At 47.9% G+C, this 20,005-nt stretch overlaps 1 long non-coding RNA gene across 1 annotated transcript in view; it reads left to right on the top strand.

Moving 5' to 3' along the window:
• The window catches only part of LOC142072939 (uncharacterized), a 32,862-nt gene extending 15,552 nt beyond the window's left edge, over positions 1 to 17,310 (top strand). Inside the window, exon 4 of the long non-coding RNA XR_012669555.1 lies at positions 16,465 to 17,310. This is a non-coding gene — a long non-coding RNA (uncharacterized LOC142072939). The remainder of the gene's footprint in view (positions 1 to 16,464) is intronic.
• Positions 17,311 to 20,005: the final 2,695 nt, after the last annotated feature.

Here is a 20,005-nt window from a genome sequence, read left to right as displayed (position 1 = left end):
AACACAGCAGCAGTTGCATGCCCTGCTCCCTGCTGCCACCTCAACGCTTTGTGTGTGCTGTAGCGAGAATTTGCTACCAGCCCATGCAGCCATCACCGTGTCGACCCCATGGGCAGGAGATGGTGGCATCGTCTCCAGTTTGGGAGGCAGGGTCGGGTCAGAAAGCAACTCAACTCTCTCGGGCTTGGGCTCAATTTGGGCTTTAAAATGAGGCCTGAGCAGGCCACTAGTCAAGATTAGGAGGCCAGCTCATTTGCTCCAATTCTGAACGTAACCAACCTTTTTGGCATTCTTTTCCCTTGGACACGCTGACCCCAGGGAAGCGAGAAAAGACGAAACAGGGAGCCTGAAGGTATGTATATTTTTTAAAACTGACCAATGGCAAAACGCAAGGCAACCCTAACCTCTGTTCAGCTGAGGGTGAGAAGCGTGATCGCTTAATTAAGGAGAAGGTGTCACATGCTCGTTTCTTAAATCCTGCTAAATACCTGCTTAGCAGCATTATTGATGGGCTTTCCCCATGCACATTGAGCTGCTAAGCTGCTCCTAGTTTCCAGCAAGAGGTTAAAGGATTTATCAAAGCTCCCAATGAAAGCCATACTAACTGGATTAGCTGTTAACATGGATTTAGGCTTTGAGTCGGATTAACCCCAATTGCTCAAAGTAGGTTCCTGGTGTTCCTCTTTTCTCTTCTTTTTCCATTTTCTGTTTGTCGAGCTGATCAGGATGACAAAGCGAGGTACCCTTTTGTGCTTGGCTGGGAACAGGAGGGTGCAATGCTCTCACAACGCTGGAAGGAAGTGGGCTGTTGTCCTCTGTGATGTAAGGAGTAAAGTCCGGGAGGCAACAGGTTACTTTGAATTGCAAGACAATGTATCCCATTATAATATGATTACTTATTTCTTTATATGGCTCCGTAAGTGTGTGTGTCAATAGACATGAGATAAAGGCAGGTGGTGTGGCCTAATAGATGGCTCATTGAACTGGAGCTCAAGAGAGCTGGGCTCTATTCCAGGCTCTGCTGCTGGGGGGCCTTGGGCAAATGACTGTGCCTCAGTTTACCCATATGTAAATAGAGACGATACTGACTTCCTCTGTAAAGCACTTTGAGATCTACTGATGAAAAGTGCTCTGTAAGAGTGAGATGTTATTATTATTATTTATTAAAATGAGGGCAAGCAAATAAATAGGCCCTGCCCCAAAGACCTTAGAATGTAGAGGAATCAACAGGATGAGCTGTGGTCTTAGCGATACCCAGAAGCTTGAAGATAACATAACCAACTTAGAGAGATCAAGAGGGCAAAGATGCATCTGTTTGTTTCTGTTGGGTGAGTAACCACCCTGAGGGAAAGATTCTGCCACCCACATACCTGGGGTTAGTCCCACCGAGAAAGGCTGGCAGGATCTGGTCTCGATCATTTCATGCATTCAAAGCTGGAGAACCTATTTCGGCAAACACTCCGCAATCTACATGTGAGAATACTGCAGAGAAAATAAAGGGTAGGTCTGGGGTGGCAAATGCACCGTATTGCAAGCCCAGCCACATCAACTGATCACCAGTCCAGTAGAAATAGCTAGGGAAGCGAACCAAATACTCTCCAAGCAATTATTTGCCAGTGGGCTGCTTTCTCAGTTTTTCTATAACACCCTCCAAGAGCCACTAGTAGCTAGGGCCCTTTGTCTTCATACCCACATGCTTTCCCCCTTGCTCTCCCTAGATGTCTCCTGATCCAGTCGGGGCAGACATACTACCCTGATCCTTTCTCATCTCCTTTAAACACAGATCAGCTCCTCTGTACCTTTTAGATCCCACGCTCCTTTTAATCACATCTCCTCTTACTTCCCCGCAGCTGACTCTATGCCAGTCTAATCCATTTTTATCTTAATCACCTTGCTTCAGTTCTGACCTTCCCCACACCTGTCCCCTCCCACTCTCCTCCTGTCACTCTAATCTCCCAGCCCGCTAACCCCTCCCCTAGAAGTCCCCTTCTGCCCCATCACATCTCTTCTTCCCTCCCCTTGTTCTCTGTCACCCATTTCCCAGCTTTCCTGTGTTTGCCTGAGACCTTCCCCATTTGCCAGCATCTCTGCATTCCCCTCACTCCCATCTCTGACTCTTACCAGTCCCCTCTCTCATGTCCCTCTCACTCGTCTCCCAACCCCAGGGGAAACTGCAGATACTGCAATGTGGTAACTGCTGGCAAATGCTGACTTTTTAAAGGCAACCACTCTATCTGTCCCGCACACCTAGTACCACAGCATTTAGGCACTGGTTCCCTTTAAGAGGCCTGCCAAACAGAGTTTGATATGGAAACACTGCTCATGGCTTAACTCTGGCAGGGTTCTCTGGTACCTCAGACAATGGAATAAAGCACAAAGGTGCCTCTTGTAACCACTGAAAACCTAGCACCCTAGTGCAGATTTATGCCAAGTGCAAATGCACATCTCTGTGTGGCGTGGGGCTGCGGTTAGCAATGCACTTGGGCACCATCCGTATTTTTGCTTTCCCTTTTGGACATCTGAAATATTATTTACAGACTTCCTTGTGATTTGGCACTTGGCATTTTACAGCACGGTGCTGTCAGATCCCTTTTATATCCCATGTTAAAAATAACATCTCCCAGCCCTGCAGTGAGATCAGCAAAAACAGGAGAAAAAAAATAAATCTGAAAAACAAAAGGGCCGGAGCAAGCAGAGGTAGCTGTGGTGGACTAGGCAAGGTCACCTTGTGTGACCTAGTACTGAAGACCGGAAAGGATTCTGGGTAGATGATGGTTTGCAGCTGTTGCTGTAGCTCAGGGATATTTAACATTTGTCACTCTTGCTGTGGTCTGTAAGCCCAGTTCTCAGTTACTCGGGGACAGTAGTAAGATGGGGGTGGGCCTTGGGCCACCTTTATGCTTCCACATATTCTGAAGCTGTTCAGAACCCTGTTTAGTCTTTGGTGTGAGTTAGAGCAGCCCTAGGGCTGCTCTAGCTTACACTCTTCTTCCTGTGCCTCCTAGTTCCCTGTGGGCCATGGGAAGCAGAGAACAGCTGTAGCGTGGTGCGCTATGCCACAGCCTCACACATGTGCCCCCTACACAAAGTGCTGGGAGTAGGGCTGGTGAAGAGCCCTTACCTCAGCTCCACAGCAGCTGGGAAGCCCCCTGAACAGGAGCTATTCTCAGGGGGTTGTTGCTTCCCTCTTTAAGGCCACTTCACGCAGCCAGGGTGGCTGAAAAGCACGTTTGTGTCTGAGAATCGGGCCTTGTCGGTTTGGCTAGGTCTCCTACCATGCGCCTCTTTGTGGTGCCTGAGCTACTCTGCTGGTTAGTTCCCTTGAATGGATTATTTTAGCTCAGGGACATCGAGATTTCCTGGTGCAAGTCATGAAATGGAAGCTTGCCCTCCCTCCCGCTTTATAGATAGGGTCGTGCAGGTACCAGCTGATTTCACAGTCGCTGGCTTATTTGAGCCCTCAGTCTCTGGAGCCTAGCCATGCCTTCCACTGACCTATGCCCCATGCGTTCTTCTCTGGGGCACCGCTCATTCCCAAATTTGAGCCGCCACCTGGCTAGGCGATGCCTGGCCTGGCTCTTAGGCTTTGTACATGACAGTCCTCTGAAGATGAGCCGAGGGCTCCTGTAAAAATCTCTTCATTCTGTGGGAGCTCAGCTGTGCCTTTAAGAAGCCAGACTGCGTGGGTGAGCAGCGTGGAACAGAACTGCTCCAGCCAGAGTGCTGGGGACGTGGAGCCTCTGGGAACATGCTACCTACCTCTTATTGCTGCAGATGGGGAGTATAACCCCTCCTATGCCCCGTAAGGATGGGTAGCCTAAGCGTTCTTTGCTGGACAGTCAGCTATGTGAAGTGTTTTGGAACCATGCCCACCCCCTCATCACTGCTAATAGTGCTAGCCAGGAGCAGTCCTGGCACGGGGGCATTGAACAGACAGCAATTCTAAGCTGTTGCTGCATTGGGACCATGAAGGAGGCTCCTTGTTCCCTCCCCCTCTCCCCAGCCCTTCATTTTCACCTGCTCTTTATGATTGTCAAACCTCTGCATTACACTCTATTCAGAACCCGAGCAGGGTTTTATCTGCTTGTTTTACAGCAACCTGATGGGCAGGGCAGCGAATGCTGTGATTGGTTCTCTCGCCCGACCATTTCCAGCAGTCACCTTGCCAGCTTCTTGCTGACACAGCTCTTCAGAGTGATTAATGAGTTGGCACGTCACTGTCGATGAATTAATCTCGGCACGGAGGGAGCAACAGGGTCCGTTAGTCTTCTCCGGCAAACAGGAGAGCAGAGACCCCTCCAAGTAGGGGGGAGGAAAGGGTCTTTGCAAGAACCACAAGCCTCCGTTCTATTTTTTCCCTTTCTCTTCTTTCCTTTCCAGAAAGGGAGAGAGGGTGAAAGCCATTTCTCCTTTGTGTTTCCACATCCCTAATTAGAGTTCTGAGGTGAGGAGTCTATCTATCAGGCTCGGGAGGTTGGCTCATTTTTAAACTTGGAGCCAAAGGACCACAGGGTGTCTTCAAACCCTGTCTGGTATATGAAGGTGCCCGGTGTGAATGCGCCTTGGACAAATGAGCAAAGAAAGGTGAAGTCTAAAGAAAAGCTCATCTCAGGGCCTGGGGCATAAATGACATCTCACTTGTCCAGCTTTAGGGCTGAGGTTGGAGGTGGAACAACGTAGGCCCTTCTACACCAAACATAGGACCAGTCACAGGTTCTCCCCACACAGGGGTTAGGGAGTTCACGTTCCTCCTTCTATTGAGGGCGGTAGGGAGTTCGGTCCCCAAACCCACCAGATCGCAGGATCGTAACCTCACATAGGCACCCTGCTGGCCTGTCTTCCCGTGCAGCACCTGAAGGTCCAGCATTCTCCCAGCATCCTAACAGGGCTTCTCTGGCCTTAGCTGGAAGCAGCATCTACCTGAATTTCCAATGAGCGGACGGCCTGCCAGAGAATGAGTTCCTGAGCCCCCACCCCAGAATGCTTAGACACTGGTCACTGCTGAGCTACACCATCTGGCTTTCAAGGAGCCCCAAGACAGGAGGAGCACAAGTCAGGTGTGTTTGCGAGATCCTCTCCATTGTGTGGACAAAGCTCAAGATACCAGAGTGATGGCAATGCTGTCTATCCTAAAACATTTATAATGGGTTACACAAGGCCCTCTAGTGGCCTGTTCAAGGTAGGGACTGTAAACAGGTATGTTAAATGTGAGGTATGGGATCCTGGGTCTGCTTCTCCACTGCCTTGCACCTTGCCTTAGGGCTAGACTGCGGCTTTTCAACAAACCGTGTGTGGACAGTACGTAGCTGCACCATCCAAGGAGCAGTGCAGGGGATGAGTCCCTTCTCTTCTGAATCTCTTCCCAAATCAGAAAGTTTTCCACTTGCATTGCAGAGTTGTCAAAGTTGCAGAGTTACTTGCAAGGGGTGGGGGGCAACAGGAGGTGTGGGAGAGGAGTCAGGCCCAGGCTTTGATATTACTTGTTTGTGGCCTAAGCAATTCCTTTAAAGATAGTACTTCAACAAGTGCCTGGCTAGAGAGGGGGAGTCATAGAGGTGACAGGAAACACAGATCTCGGCTGGATGCGTGTTGGGCTTCAGTGAATAATTTGGAGTCAGTTGATTATTATTTTAGTTGCTATACTGGAATTTTTTTGAAGTGAACCCTGGATTAATGCTGAGATATCCAAGTCTTGCTCTTTGGTTGGAAATATCTTGGTAAAAGGGCTAAACTTTTGAGTGTCGGAGCAGCTAGTTTCTCTGGAGCATAGTAGTTAATTGAAAGAACTGGTTCTACAGTTAATGGTTTATTATGAAACCCAGAGTGGCTTGTATTGATTCATGTCTGTTCAAAGGTACTGTTGGGTGCACAGAGGATTGTGTATTTGCTTATGGAGCAAGGTGGCCAGGAGAGCTGAGAAGCTAATCCTTTGCTTGTGTCTTTCTTGCTGTGGCTGGAAGTGTGTGTGTGTCTGGGGGGTTGTATACCTGGGAGAGTCGACTGAACTTTGACTTTATATATCAATTCATTTATTTTTATATATCTGTGAGGTAAGAGCCCCTGCCACATATGGGACAAACCTTTAATGCCAAACAGAGCTCATCGGCAGTGATTTTGGAGGGCCCAAGACTGGAAGAGCAGGGCACGCTTCAGGTTGACTGGGGTGCCTGGTGATTGCCTCCAGCCCCTCACCATATCCATACAGAGAGTGGACATGGATGGAACAGAGAGGGTTGCTGCAGGTCGATACTGAAGTGCATTTATCGAGTTCTCAGGAGACAGTTTGATCACTGCCCGCTCCTGTTGTTCTCCCATGTGCTGTGAATTTCTCACGTCCATTGATAACACATTCACTTGCAAGGATACAAACAAAAGACAATAGCAACACGGCTGCTTTTCATAAAAGCACATTTCCATTCAGGTTGGAAAGGGAACCCTCAGGCCTGTCCCTGACAAAAATCAAGCAGGTGCATCTGAGCATTTCCAAGGCAATTTGTTGTTCTTTCAAAGATCGATTGCCCATAATATCAGAGAGGACAATGCAATTGGGTCCCATGCCTTTCATGTATAGATCTGTATTAGTCCATCTGCAGTCAGCATATACCAGAGGGTTTTTCACAATGTCCCTCCAGCCTGACTGTTTAAACTGGGCTAGATTCTGCAGTGATTTTCACTGATTTACACGAGAACATCAATTGGAAAAGCACATGAGCCCCTCACTAATACCCAAGGACATTATTATGATCAGTGATGCATCTAACACACACCTGTCCAGTCCAGCATGGATGCAATGATTGTCTTGCTCTATTGAACTGCTAAAGCATTTCTGGCTTTCAGAAGTACTTAGATACTACAGTGATATACACTTTGGAAATGCTGACAGAAAGCCAGAGAGAAAGAGAGAAAGCTAGAGAGAAAGAGAGAAATGAATGCTCATTCTATGGTCTGTGCAGGTTAAAGATTAAGTTCACAAAGTAATATGGAAATTTAAATTTCTCAATTGCTTTTCAAATCAAAGGAATTGCTAGTTAAGGTAACATTTTTTTTTGCCATCATACTATTCACTCCTTCTCCCACACAGCTAATTAATATAGTCAATAACGCCACTCCTAGCTACAGGTCATTGAATGCCCACTGCTTTCTTTCATGTTGAAGGTTGACCGCATGTAACCTGGCTTAATGCAACATGGCTCTTTGTCCCCCTCTAGTGGCTGGAGATTTGACTCTACTACGGCCTTAAAGCTAATGGACATAGGGTGGGATTCTCCTCTCCACTATAGCCATTTTATGCAGCTGCAGCATTGTGAGAAGAGCCATTAGAGCCCCGAACCTGGCCTGAGGAGAGTTCTTGCCTGAGGAGTTGTGGAGGCAGTTTATATTGCCTTGGGAGGCCCAGGCAAAGGAGGCAAGTCAGAGTTGGAAGTTTCAGAGTAGCAGCCGTGTTAGTCTGTATTCGCAAAAAGAAAAGGAGGACTTGTGGCACAAATTTATTTGAGCATAAGCTTTCGTGAGCTACAGCTCACTTCATCGGATGCATTCAGTGGAAAATACAGTGGAGAGATTTATATACACAGAGAACATGAAACAATGGGTGTTATCATACACACTGTAAGGAGAGTGATCACTTAAGATGAGCTATTACCAGCAGGAGAGCGGGGGGGTGGAGGAAAAAAACTTTTGTAGTAATAATCAAGATGGGCCATTTCCAGCAGTTGACAAGAACATCTGAGGAACAGTGGGGGGTGGGGTGGGGAATAAACATGGGGAAATAGTTTTACTTTGTGTAATGACCCATCCACTCCCAGTCTCTATTCAAGCCTAAGTTAATCGTATCCAGTTTGCAAATAAATTCCAATTCAGCAGTCTCTCGTTGGAGTCTGTTTTTGAAATTTTTTTGTTGAAGAATTGCCACTTTTAGGTCTGTAATTGAGTGACCAGAGAGACTGAAGTGTTCTCCGACTGGTTTTTGAATGTTATAATTCTTGATGTCTGATTTGTGTCCATTTATTCTTTTACGTAGAGACTGTCCAGTTTGACCAATGTACATGGCAGAGGGGCATTGCTGGCACATGATGGCATATATCACATTGGTAGATGTGCAGGTGAACGAGCCTCTGATAGTGTGGCTGATGTGATTAGGCCCTATGATGGTGTCCCCTGAATAGATATGTGGACACAGTTGGCAACGGGCTTTGTTGCAAGGATAGGTTCCTGGGTTAGTGGTTCTGTTGTATGTTTGCTGGGGAGTATTTGCTTCAGGTTGGGGGGCTGTCTGTGAGCAAGGACTGGCCTGTCTCCCAAGATCTGTGAGAGTGATGGGACATCCTTCAGGATAGGATGTAGATCCTTGATAATGCATTGGAGAGGTTTTAGTTGGGGGCTGAAGGTGATGGCTAGTGGCGTTCTGTTATTTTCTTTGTTGGGCCTGTCCTGTAGTAGGTGACTTCTGGGTACTCTTTTGGCTCTGTCAATCTGTTTCTTCACTTCAGCAGGTAGGTATTGTAGTTGTAAGAATGCTTGATAGAGATCTTGTAGGTGTTTGTCTGAGGCGTTGGAGCAAATGCGGTTGTATCGAAGAGCTTGGCTGTAGACAATGGATCGTGTGGTGTGGTCTGGATGAAAGCTGGAGGCATGTAGGTAGGAATAGCAGTCAGTAGGTTTCCGGTATAGGGTGGTGTTTATGTGACCATCGCTTATTAGCACTGTAGTGTCCAGGAAGTGGATCTCTTGTGTGGACTGGTCCAGGCTGAGGTTGATGGTGGGATGGAAATTGTTGAAATCATGGTGGAATTCCTCAAGGGCTTGTTTTCCATGGGTCCAGATGATGAAGGTGTCATCAATGTAGCACAAGTAGAGTAGGGGCATTAGGGGACGAGAGCTGAGGAACTGTTGTTCTAAGTCAGCCATAAAAATGTTGGCATACTGTGGGGCCAAGCGGGTACCCATAGCAGTGCCGCTGATTTGAAGAAAGAAAAGGAGTACTTGTGGCACCTTAGAGACTAACTGCTACTCTGAAAGCTGATTTGAAGGTATACATTGTCCCCAAATGTGAATTGGGAAGTGAATCTCTGTGGGCCCAAACTTCCAGGTAGCACTTCCACCTGTAGGCAGCTGGGAACAGGCTGTGATAATTTAAGCAGTCCTCCAGTGCTAAATTATTCTCAGGTAAGGCTGCCACCTGGCCAGGTTTCCCCAGAATCGACCCTTTTGTGAAGTCGCTGTCCTGGGAAATCTGTAAGGATGCTCAGCCAAGCTGCAGCTGTCCAGTCTAACTCCCATGGATTTCAATAGGAATTAGACATCTAAATACCTTTGAGGATCTGGGTCAAAGTAACTAGAGAAAAGGTTCTCAATGGAAGCAAGCAGATGGGTATCCCATGTCATATAATCATAGAATAGAATATCAGGGTTGGAAGGGACCTCAGGAGGTCATCTAGTCCAATCCCCAACTAAATCATCCCAGCCAGGACTTTGTCAAGCCTAACCTTAAAAACCAAAAAGGAAGAAGATTCCACCACCTCCCTAGGTAACCCATTCCAGTGCTTCACCACCCTCCTAGTGAAAAAGTTTTTCCTAATATCCAACCTAAACCTCCCCCACTGCAACTTGAGACCATTACTCCTCGTTCTGTCATCTGCTACCACTGAGAACAGCTTAGATCCATCCTCTTTGGAACCCCCTTTCAGGTTGGTGAAAGCAGCTATCAAATCCCCCCTCATTCTTCTCTTCTGCAGGCTAAACAATCCCAGTTCCCTCAGTCTCTCCTCATAAATCATGTGCTCCAGCCCCCTAATAATTTTTGTTGCCCTCCACTGGACTCTTTTTCCACATCCTTCTTGTAGTGTGGGGCCCAAAACTGGACACAGTACTCCAGATGAGGCCTCATCAATGCTGAATAGAGGGGAGTGATCACGTCCCTCAATCTGCTGGTAATGCTCCTACTTATACAGCCCAAAAGGCCGTTAGCCTTCTTGGCAACAAGGGCACACTGTTGACTCATATCCAGCTTCTCGTGCACTGTAACCCCTAGGTCCTTTTCTGCAGAACTGCTACCTAGCCGCTCAGTCACTAATCTGTAGCAGTGCATGGGATTCTTCTGTCCTAAGTGTAAGACTCTGCACTTGTCCTTGTTGAACCTCGTCAGATTTCTTTTGGCCCAATCTTCTAATTTGTCTAGGCCCCTCTGTATCCTATCCCTACACTCCAGCGTTTAGTGTAATCTGCAAACTTGCTGAGGGTGCAATCCACGCCATCCTCCAGATCATTAATAAAGATATTGAACAAAACTGGCCCCAGGACCGACCCCTGGGGCATTCCGCTTGATACCGGCTGCCAACTAGACATGTCAGTAACCTAACTCCTGAGAGAGGGACTGTGTACACCTGAAGCCAGAGAGTTGTCCGGAATTTCTGAGCGCAATGGCCAACATCTCTGGCCTGAGCATCAATATTCTGATATTCTGGCCTGAATTTCCATTTCAGCCTCGTCCTCAGACACGGGCAGGTCTGGGACCAGGAGTGGGCCAGAGCCGGGAATGGAGCTGCGGACAGGGGCTGAGGCTGGGGGCAGGACTGGGTGCAGAGCAGCAGCTGGGCTGCAGTCGGGGCTGAGGCTGGGTGTGAGGCTGGGAGCCAGGGTCGGAGCAGATCTGGGAGCGAAGCGGTGCTGGGTAGAGCTCTCTCCCTGCACCCTGTGGGAGCTGGCCTGGGCCCCTCTGCACCCCACAAACGTTCCTTTGGAGGGGGGCACGCCCCACAGTTTGGGGACCTCTGCAATAATCCATGCTTGTGTAGTCCTTTCCCCTGCTCTGTTCAATTGTATTGTTTTCCCATAGATGGCAATGCTGGGGCACACCAGATGTCAAGAGAGCTTTGAGGGAAGGATCACAAATCCTGCTCCAGTGAGGGATATTTGAAGTCTTTGTTAAGTTTTGGTAATTAAATAGCAGGGGACTGGGGAATCTGCAGCCTTGGCTTGGTGAAGGACTATCCAGCAGTGCAACAAAGAGCCTGCTGAGCTACTTATCCCATGAGTGGTGAGGAGCAAAGACGGATCAGGTGTTTCACTAGTGAAAGGCAGCTCTGTGTCCCCTAGATGTCTTAAATCAATCACATGCTCAGCAGCGACATTTGTTTGGTTCCTTTGTCTTGACCTGCATCCTTATTTCTTTTATGACCCCTCAGACCTGGTCTATGCTAGGGAACATTTTTCCAAACTCCCCAGCCTTTGCTAACATCACTTCATCACTTTGGGAGCCCTAGTGTAGATGAGTCTCCGGTTGGCATCAGTGTTCTAAGCAGTGTTGATTAGACCGGCTTGGAGCAGGCTAGGAGACATTGTGGCTAAAACAATGGGACCTGCTGGGGCCTCATCTACACGACGACTCCTAACATGCGTGAAGCAGAATCAGTGTCGGCAAAGGTGGGGAATCTTATAAAAAGCTTTCCTTAAGAACACAAGAACGGCCCTACTGGGTCAGACCAAAGGTCCATCAAGCCCAGTATCCTGTCCTCTGACAGTGGCCAATGGCAGGTACCTCAGAGGGAATGAACAGACAGGTTATCATCAAGTGATCCATGCCCTGCCACCCAATCCCAGCTTCCGCCAAACAGAGGCTAGGGACACCATCCCTGCCCATCCTGGCTAATAGCCATTGATGGACCTATCCTCCATGAATCTATCTATCTCCCTTTTGAACCCCTTTATAGTCTTGGCCTTCACAGACAGGAAAGTTCTCTTCACCTTTGTGGGAACAGTCCACAGAGCTAGCTGTCCTCTCTTCCGTATCCGCTTCTGCCTCACCTCCTTTTGCAACTTGGGATGAAATAATAATGCGGCTTTCCCAGCCTCCCAATTCCAGTCTGTCACTCCTGCCTGCGAGCTTTTGAAATACACATCAGCCTGCAATAAAGCGTGAGTGCAGCCAGCATGGAAAGAATATTGGCAGAGCTGTAATGGAGACAGGAATTTATGACTGCGGCCAGGTGGAGTGCTGAGGAATTGTACCTGGGTTAATAATACCTCACTGCCAGCACCCTGTGTTTCGGACAAGCAAATCTCTTGGCGCTATTCAGCTGAATGACCATTGTTGCATCCTCTTTCTTTGCAAGACTAATGTTTTATTTTTAATTGAGATGGATGTTAGTCGCTCGTTTCATATTTTAAAACGTGGCAGCTTTAAGGAGAATAAATGAAATGAAATAGAAAATACCATTTTTTTCATTGTTTTATATAAAAATTCAAAGGTTTCAAACACCTGGATTTAGGCCAAACCATGCTGGCAAATCAGGCAGTGAGCGCACAGCTGGAAGAGCCAGCCATGGCTTAGAACTCAGCCAGTCACTACTAGAGGAGATTCTTGCTGTTCTTCTAATGTTCTTTCTTTAAATGGACATAGTAACTCCTAGTGATGGTGACAGTGAGGGACAGAGAGCAATGCCAGGAGCCAGGCAAACTGAGGGTATCATAGAATCATAGAATATCAGGGTTGGAAGGGACCTCAGGAGGTCATCTAGTGCAACCCCCTGCTCAGAGCAGGACTAACCCCCAACTAAATGCTATAGAGCAGTGGTTCCCAAATTAGGGGCACTGCTTGTTCAGGGAAAGTGCCTGGCAGGCCGGGCCAGTTTGTTTACCTGCCGCGTTCACAGGTTCAGCCGATCGCGGCTCCCACTAGCCCCGGTTCACCGCTCCAGGCCAATGGGGGCTGCAGGAAGGGTGGCCAGCACATCCCTCGGCCCGCACCCCTTCCCACAGCCCCCATTGGCCGAGAACGGTGAACCGTGGCCACTGGGAGCTGTGATCGGGTGAACCTGCGGACACGGCAGGTAAAAAAACTGGCCCAGCCCGCCAGGGGCTTTCCCTGAACAAGCAGTGCCCCTAGTTGGTGAACCACTGCTATAGATGCTATAGTCTTGAGTTCAGAGACTAGTTTGAAACTCGACAGTGGTTAGATAGCTCCCATGCTGAGCCCACAGCTTATCATGATGACCAACGCAATCTCCTTGCTCCCTTGTGCTCCACCATCCGCCAGCGTCCACTTGTTGTCTCATGTCTTATACTTGACTGTAAGCTTACTTACAAACCTGGGCAGTAGGCAGGGCTCGGGACTGCTGCAGCCACACTGCTTCCCATCCCCATTATTTCCACTCATCCCAACCACTCCCTGGAATGCCTCCAGCGTTGGAGGCTCCTACCGGGTGTATTCCTCAGCGAGGGCCTTACAGCTGCTTTCCAGTGCTTTTGTGGCAGCGTGGCACACTGGGGGAGTCTATCCTGTCAGCAAACTGCAGGAGGGCAAGAAGTTTGTGCCAAGGGCAGGGCCAGGTCTGTCTGCGGTGAAGGGGCAGCTAGAACTTTGGGCAGCCTCAAAATGAGGCCCAGCCACAAGGACGGGTCATACCAATGCCTCCTCTGGGCAGAGATAATTACTTTTGAGCTGTGATAGCCAGATTTATTTTCCTCAGCAGAGCTGGGGTTGGAGGTGCCTGGTGCCATGCTGTCTCTTGTCTGACTTTCTCCTGCTGGCAGGCCTGAAAAAGATGGGCTGAACCAAGTCCTATAGCTCTCTTCAAACAATTCTGACAATGCGCCTCACTTTTACTCAGGAGTGCTTCCTGCTGTTACAGTCTTAGTGCATTGGCATTCCTCTGCCAAAGCACCTGGATTCTGGTTTCTAATAGCAACCTCTGCTAACCCAGTCCTACGCCATCAGGTATGCTTAGTTTGGCTCGCAGGTGGATAGTATCAGATACCCAACATGCACTGGGGTGGGGCAGGCCAAGAGTATCCACCTCATTACATGTGTGACTTCAGCCATATTTAAAAGCAGAACTCCAGCAGGAAGACGGTCATGCCATGATTCACTCAGGAAACTGTCGATATGGGGTGGCAAATGTCTGGCATTGTAATAGAGACACTGCCCTACCCTTTGTGGGGGGGTGTCACCAACCTTTTTAAGGTGAGGTAGAAAAGCAAACTAACCTCCCCCGATCCCCAAGAACCAGGAGTCTGAGCTCTTTTCCTCCTGGGAGGCGTCAGTCTCTTATAACTTCCTTTCTAGCAGGGTGACCTAACTAAACCAAGCTCTAAAGGGCCCCCTCACAGCAGAACAGTAGCTTAGCCCTATTCCTCCGCCATGGCTGGGTGAAGAGGAGTAAAGAAGGGAGCTTTGGTATCTTCTTCTGGCTCAGGGCTGCTCCTGCTTTCCAGGAACATGCCCCCTCCCCATCCCACCAAAAGTCTTACCCTTTTGACTTCCTGTTTTGGAGCCACAGCTACTCAATGGGTCACAGTTAGCAGCCCCCCACCCCCCATCTGGGCATGGCCACCAAAGAAGCCTCTAAATGTGGGCTTTCCTTAGCTCAATGAAGGAGGCTCAACTCCTTTATGGTTCAGCCAAGGACGGGGTAAATGCTTTGCACAGGGTTCAAACAGACATGTTAAGAGTAACCAGTGCATGCAGCTGTGCATGAATGCTCGCCGACGTCCCCAGTGATGCCCTGGGGACCACAAGCCATGGGAACAAGGTGGATGCTTCATTGACGCAGTAGGCTCAACAACATTGCGTGTGGGAACAGCTAGAAATAGATAAGAGAAAGCTCTTGCCCAAGGTGCTTTTGTGTGTACTCTGGAAACCTTTGCATTGCTGTGAGTTCAGAACTAAAAGGGTGTATTAGGATTTTGCAACTAAAACAAAACAGGACATATGGTCACCTCAGCCAAAGTCCCCGTCTGCTCAGCTGAAGGCCACCCCAGGCAAGACGTAACCTCAGTGGTTCTCAACCTATTTATCATTGTGGGCTGCACATGCTGCTCTCTGCATATTATGTGGACCGCATCCACACAACATATCCCTGTGGATGTCACATGGGCCGCAGCTGTGCGCTGATTGGGCCACAAGCGGCCTACGGGCCGTGGGTTGAGAACCACTGCTCTGGAGACTCCCTGTATTTCAAAGGTGAAGCCGATATTTCTGTCAGGATTTTGTTTCAAAACAATAATAGACTCTACATAAAAAACCCTTTCGGCAAAGGCTTCCATTGTGCCATGTTTGTAGCTTTGTCTGAGACGTTGTTGCATACACCTTGCCTCACCTTCTTGTACCCTGTGAGGAGGGAGGCGCATGTACGGGGACCGATGTGCTAAAAAGGAGCCATTGTTCTGTGCGTTCTCCCCTCCCCCGCTCATGCCCTCTATCCTGTAACCAGATGGTAGCCGTGGTTTAAGGCCTCACCTGTCACGCTGAAGACCCACATCCAAACCAAGCTGAGATTGTTGACGTCAGTGTGCTGCTCTGACTTCAATGGGAATGACACCAGAACAACCTGCATCATGCACACTGCCCCCCACTTCACTGAAGCTGGGGTGGGAAGGAGGTGATGGGGGAGGGAAGCAGGGGGGTCACCCAAAGCCCAGAGTTCTTAGCATAATATGTATGGATTCAAAGAGACAGAGCCTCAGTCCGTGTACGGGCCCCTTACTCCATTGAAGACAAAGGAGCAATGTGGATTTACATCAGCTGAGGATCTGCACTCAGCTGTGCAATCCATCCACCCCCAGCTTACCCAAGACAAGATGGTGTGTGCTAACAAGAACAAACTGAACTAGGCCTTAGGAGTGGCATGGTGCAGAGGGCAACTTCAGAGCGCTAAGTTTTGCACCTTGGAGAGGCTTCCGACGGTGCTTTTGCCTTAAAGGGACACTTGCTCCTTCTCAGACAAGAATTCACTCAGTTGTTCTGTGTGCAGAACCCCTGAGAAAGGGGAATGTAGAGGAGAACAGAAGTACCATGGGTGATTACAGCGGCAAGGTCAGGGACTCTGCTCTCAGTTACACCTATGTAACCCATAGGGCTAGCCCCCATCACAGAACGGGAGGGGAGCCTGGAACTTGTGCAAAGTGAAAGGGAACCTCCCCACCCTCCGAGCAACACTGTCAGAAACCTGGGCATGCCTCTGCTGGAGGTTGTTGACGCCGGTATTTTTATGCAAACAAGTTTATCATCCTCTTTGGCTAAAGTCTCCGTCAGCTTCTATGGCATCATTTTCTGTTTATCTCCTTGCAGGCTGCAGCTCCAGTGGAGCTGCAAAATTAACATTGTGCTGAGCAAAATGGTCTGTGTAAAACAAGGGCAATTTACATAGAAATATCCATAATCCTTTTACATTATAATTTTGCTTTTAAAATCCTGGCACTTCTCAGAGGTCACTCTAACCTAATTAAGTTCCTTTTTTGCTGTGGATCAGTGCATTTGTCTCACAATATGTTCTCCTCTGGCTGATAGGCTAGCAAGTCCCCCCCTCCCCCAGTCTCCTCCTCCTGCTTTAAAAATGCATTGTGTTTGGTCACGCATTATTTAAGTTTAGGCTTAAGTAGCTGGACACCAATAAAAATATTAAATGGTGGGCTGAATTTTCTCCCTGCACATTTTAATTTGTTACTGCTTTCTGTTTTCCTCTGTAGACTGCATTTGCAGAGAGGGCTTCCTGTCTTGGTTTGCTACCTCTGAGAGTGACCGTAACCTATAAAAAGTCATCATTATCATCCAGCAGGCGAAGTAGCATGGAGAGGGCCTGATTCAGATATCACTGGTGTAACTCTATTAACTTAAATGGAGTTACGCCTATTTATATGGGTGTGGATGTACATGACTCCGACCCACACTTATTAAAATGTTGGAGGCATTACACCCCAAACTGCCAGTTTCCTCTTACTTTTGGTGACAGGTATTGCAATTTCCTGCAATATCTTTTGGGAATCTCATTAAGGTTCAATAGCTTTGGAGTGCATTGTCTTATAAATGCAAAGTATATATATTATTGTGGGATTGTATGTGGAGATGTGGCCAGTGTAAACACTGGGAAGTGTTCTGAGCTTCAATGGACTATTTGAAATGATGCACCAGGCAAGATGGAAATTTTGGGACAAACATGGTAAGTGGGTTTCCTAGGAAATACCTGGAGAGAGATGAATGCAAATTTTCATCTCCAGACCCAACCTTTTAAGGCGTTGCCTGAGGAGGAAATCCATTTTCCGCTGATTACCTGTTCCTGGAATGTGAAGATCAACACACTGAGCTGCAGAAAAGAGGGACTCGCATTTCTGTGGGTGTTCTTGTGCTGAGAAAAAGCTGCTATAAACTTGTGACCCCAGAAAAACCCATTGGTGGGGTTTGAAAGACTGAATCCTACCAGAGCCCCTGCTGGAATTGGAGGGTAGTAATCTCTGGTAACCTTATTAGCATGTTTGTAGGTTCTTTTATTGTTTTTAATGTTTTCTCTGTAACACTTTCCCCTTAAGAATAAATGTACTTGCTTAGAAAGGGCTGAGTTGTATCTTCTAACTATGGGCAATTACTCTGGTTATAGCTTTTGAGGAGACACCAAAGCAGTCCCGCTTCATTGCTGGGGATTATAACAGTGTAGGCAGGGAAATGTGCAGCCTGGAAAACCCCCCATCAGGAAGGCAATAGGGTGGTTCTCCATCCTAGAAAAGTGATGGCTGAGGAGCTGGGAACCTAGAATGGGTGCCTTTGCTGGACCATGGAGGGGAAATACAGGTACCGTAGCCCTGAACTGTGACACTGTCTTCAAAGATCCCCTGTCTTGGGAAGTGAGTAATAAACCTGGATCTTCAGGAGGCATTTTCCTATTTCATATGCACAAGGCAAAGTTTTCCTGATCCAGGACAGATGGGCATTATCAGAAGAGACATGATGTGTGGCACACCTTGAACTGTCCAAGATCACCTTCCAAGGAAACCTGTTCTATAGATGGTGGTGTCTTCTAGTCCAGAATGGTGGAGAATTCCAAAGTGATTCAGACGGCAGTCATGCTGCAGTCACTTAAAAGCATGGGGACATTTTTTCTTTGGGAACTCAAAAGATGTTGCAAACTGCTCATGATTCAGTTCCTCCAACTCCCTGTCAAGTAGCAAGATCAGCCATTTCCTGAAAAAACCATGGAACTGATGCATCTCCATGATTTGCTTTGGAAGCCCAACTATTGCTGTGTAAGGTAAAAAGAAAAGGAGTACTTGTTGCACCTTAGAGACTAACCAATTTATTTGAGCATAAGCTTTCATGAGCTACAGCTCACTTCATCGGATGCATACTGTGGAAACTGCAGAAGAATTCTGCACTTCATCGGATGCATACTGTGGAAACTGCAGAATTCTGCAGTTTCCACAGTATGCATCCGATGAAGTGAGCTGTAGCTCACGAAAGCGCATGCTCAAATAAATTGGTTAGTCTCTAAGGTGCCACAAGTTCTCCTTTTCTTTTTGCGAATACAGACTAACACGGCTGTTACTCTGAAACCTGTGTAAGGTAAGGAAAACACTTGCTCCTTTTTCATTGGGCAAACAAGAGTGACACCAAGTGGCTGGTTGAAGTAATCTCAGGTGTGAATTCCACAGGGACACCTGGATTCTGGTGGCAAGTACACAAAGAAGATCCTTGTTTCTCATTTTGGTGGAGGAAGCCTGACTTCTGCAGGAGTTCTGGATCAGGCTTCACTTGGCAGAACTCAGAGTGCAATCCCCATTTGTTTTAATACAGATAAAAGGGACTAATTTAAAGCTGCAGACAAGAGCAGCGTTGAATGAAAGGAAATCTCTTCCCAATGTATAAAGAAAAGTAATTATTTTCGGCGCACCCTGGAGATTTACTATCTTTACCACTGATAGCAGGAAACAGACTGCTTAGAGGTCAGTTTCACAAACAATGATATATTTATACAGCAATAATCAAAAGGCTGCAGGCTTTGTGCCTTGGACTGTTGCCTTCTTCATTCAGGGGCCATTATCTGATAATGATAGCACTGGTTGTCAGTATTTTAGATTGTAAGCCAGCTCTGCAGTGTGGGTATATAAAAGTTTTCTCGTTGGAAGGTTTTCTCTTCCTTGCCACTGGCAGCAGAACCCATTTCATTTGGGGGAGGGCAGGTTGCCTCAAGGGGAACTGTGTAGGCCCTGATTCAGCAAGCTATGTCAGCCTCAATTTAAGCACCCCAGTAGTCCTACTGGAGTCAGTGGGATCCCTCGGGTTGCTGATGCTAGAAACATGAATAAATACCCTGCTGAATGAGGGCCATAAGGGGAAGGCTGTGCTATCAGTTTGGGTAGAGAGACCTATAGTCCCCTGGCCTACCCCTTCTTTACTCCTTCTGGGTGCAAAATGCTACAGATAGCAGCACCGAGACAGCATCACAGCTTGATATCTGTCACTTGCTAACGAGCTGGGTGCTGCTTCTGATTTTAATTTCTCTCTGCGTCAAGCTTCACTCTGACTCACTGAAAACATCCATTTGATGATGTCCTTGGGATTTTCAAGATGGCTGTGTTGAGTGGCCTTTCCCATCTTTATTGCAGGCCTTGTGAGAGGAATAAGCTACTCGTGACTTCCATGCACAGAGGGTTCCCGTCCCCTTGATACACTCTCATGACAAAGATTGTGACTAAAACAGAAAATGGTAGAAAATTCATTCCTCTTTGTAGCAATTTAGACTGCTATCTGGTCTTCCTCAGAAGATGTTATTAAGTTTGATTACAGCTCAGGTTCTTTCTTCAAATCATTAAATCACCAGGATGGTTAAAGCTGATAAAATGTCTGGTTCTTACATTAGTTCTTTCCCTGCATGTTGACGTTTGAGTTCCTACCATGGATGCTGATCGTTGTGCTCTGGGAACTGTTGTCAACACTCAGGGCTCAAAGTGGTTTGGGTTGCCCAGGCTCACAGACCTGGCCAAAGAAAACTAGGGTGTGTCTACCCTGCAGTTAAAACCCCACAGCGCTGGTGTGTGCCAGCGGACTTGGGCTGCGGGGCTGTTTCATGGCAGTGCTAGGCTTCGGGGCTCAGGCTGCAACCCAAGCTCTGGGACCCTCCCACCTCGCAGAGTCCTGGAGCCTGGGCTGGAGCCTGAGCCCATATGTCTACACTGCAATTAAATAGTCCTGCAGCCCAAGCCCTGCGAGCCCGAGTCCGCAGGCGTGGTTTTGATTGCA

The sequence above is a fragment of the Caretta caretta genome, chromosome 8 (assembly GCF_965140235.1).
Source record: "Caretta caretta isolate rCarCar2 chromosome 8, rCarCar1.hap1, whole genome shotgun sequence".
Taxonomy (NCBI): Eukaryota; Metazoa; Chordata; order Testudines; family Cheloniidae; genus Caretta; species Caretta caretta.
Note: the sequence above shows the minus strand (reverse complement) of the source record. Positions and strands in the feature narration are given on the sequence as shown.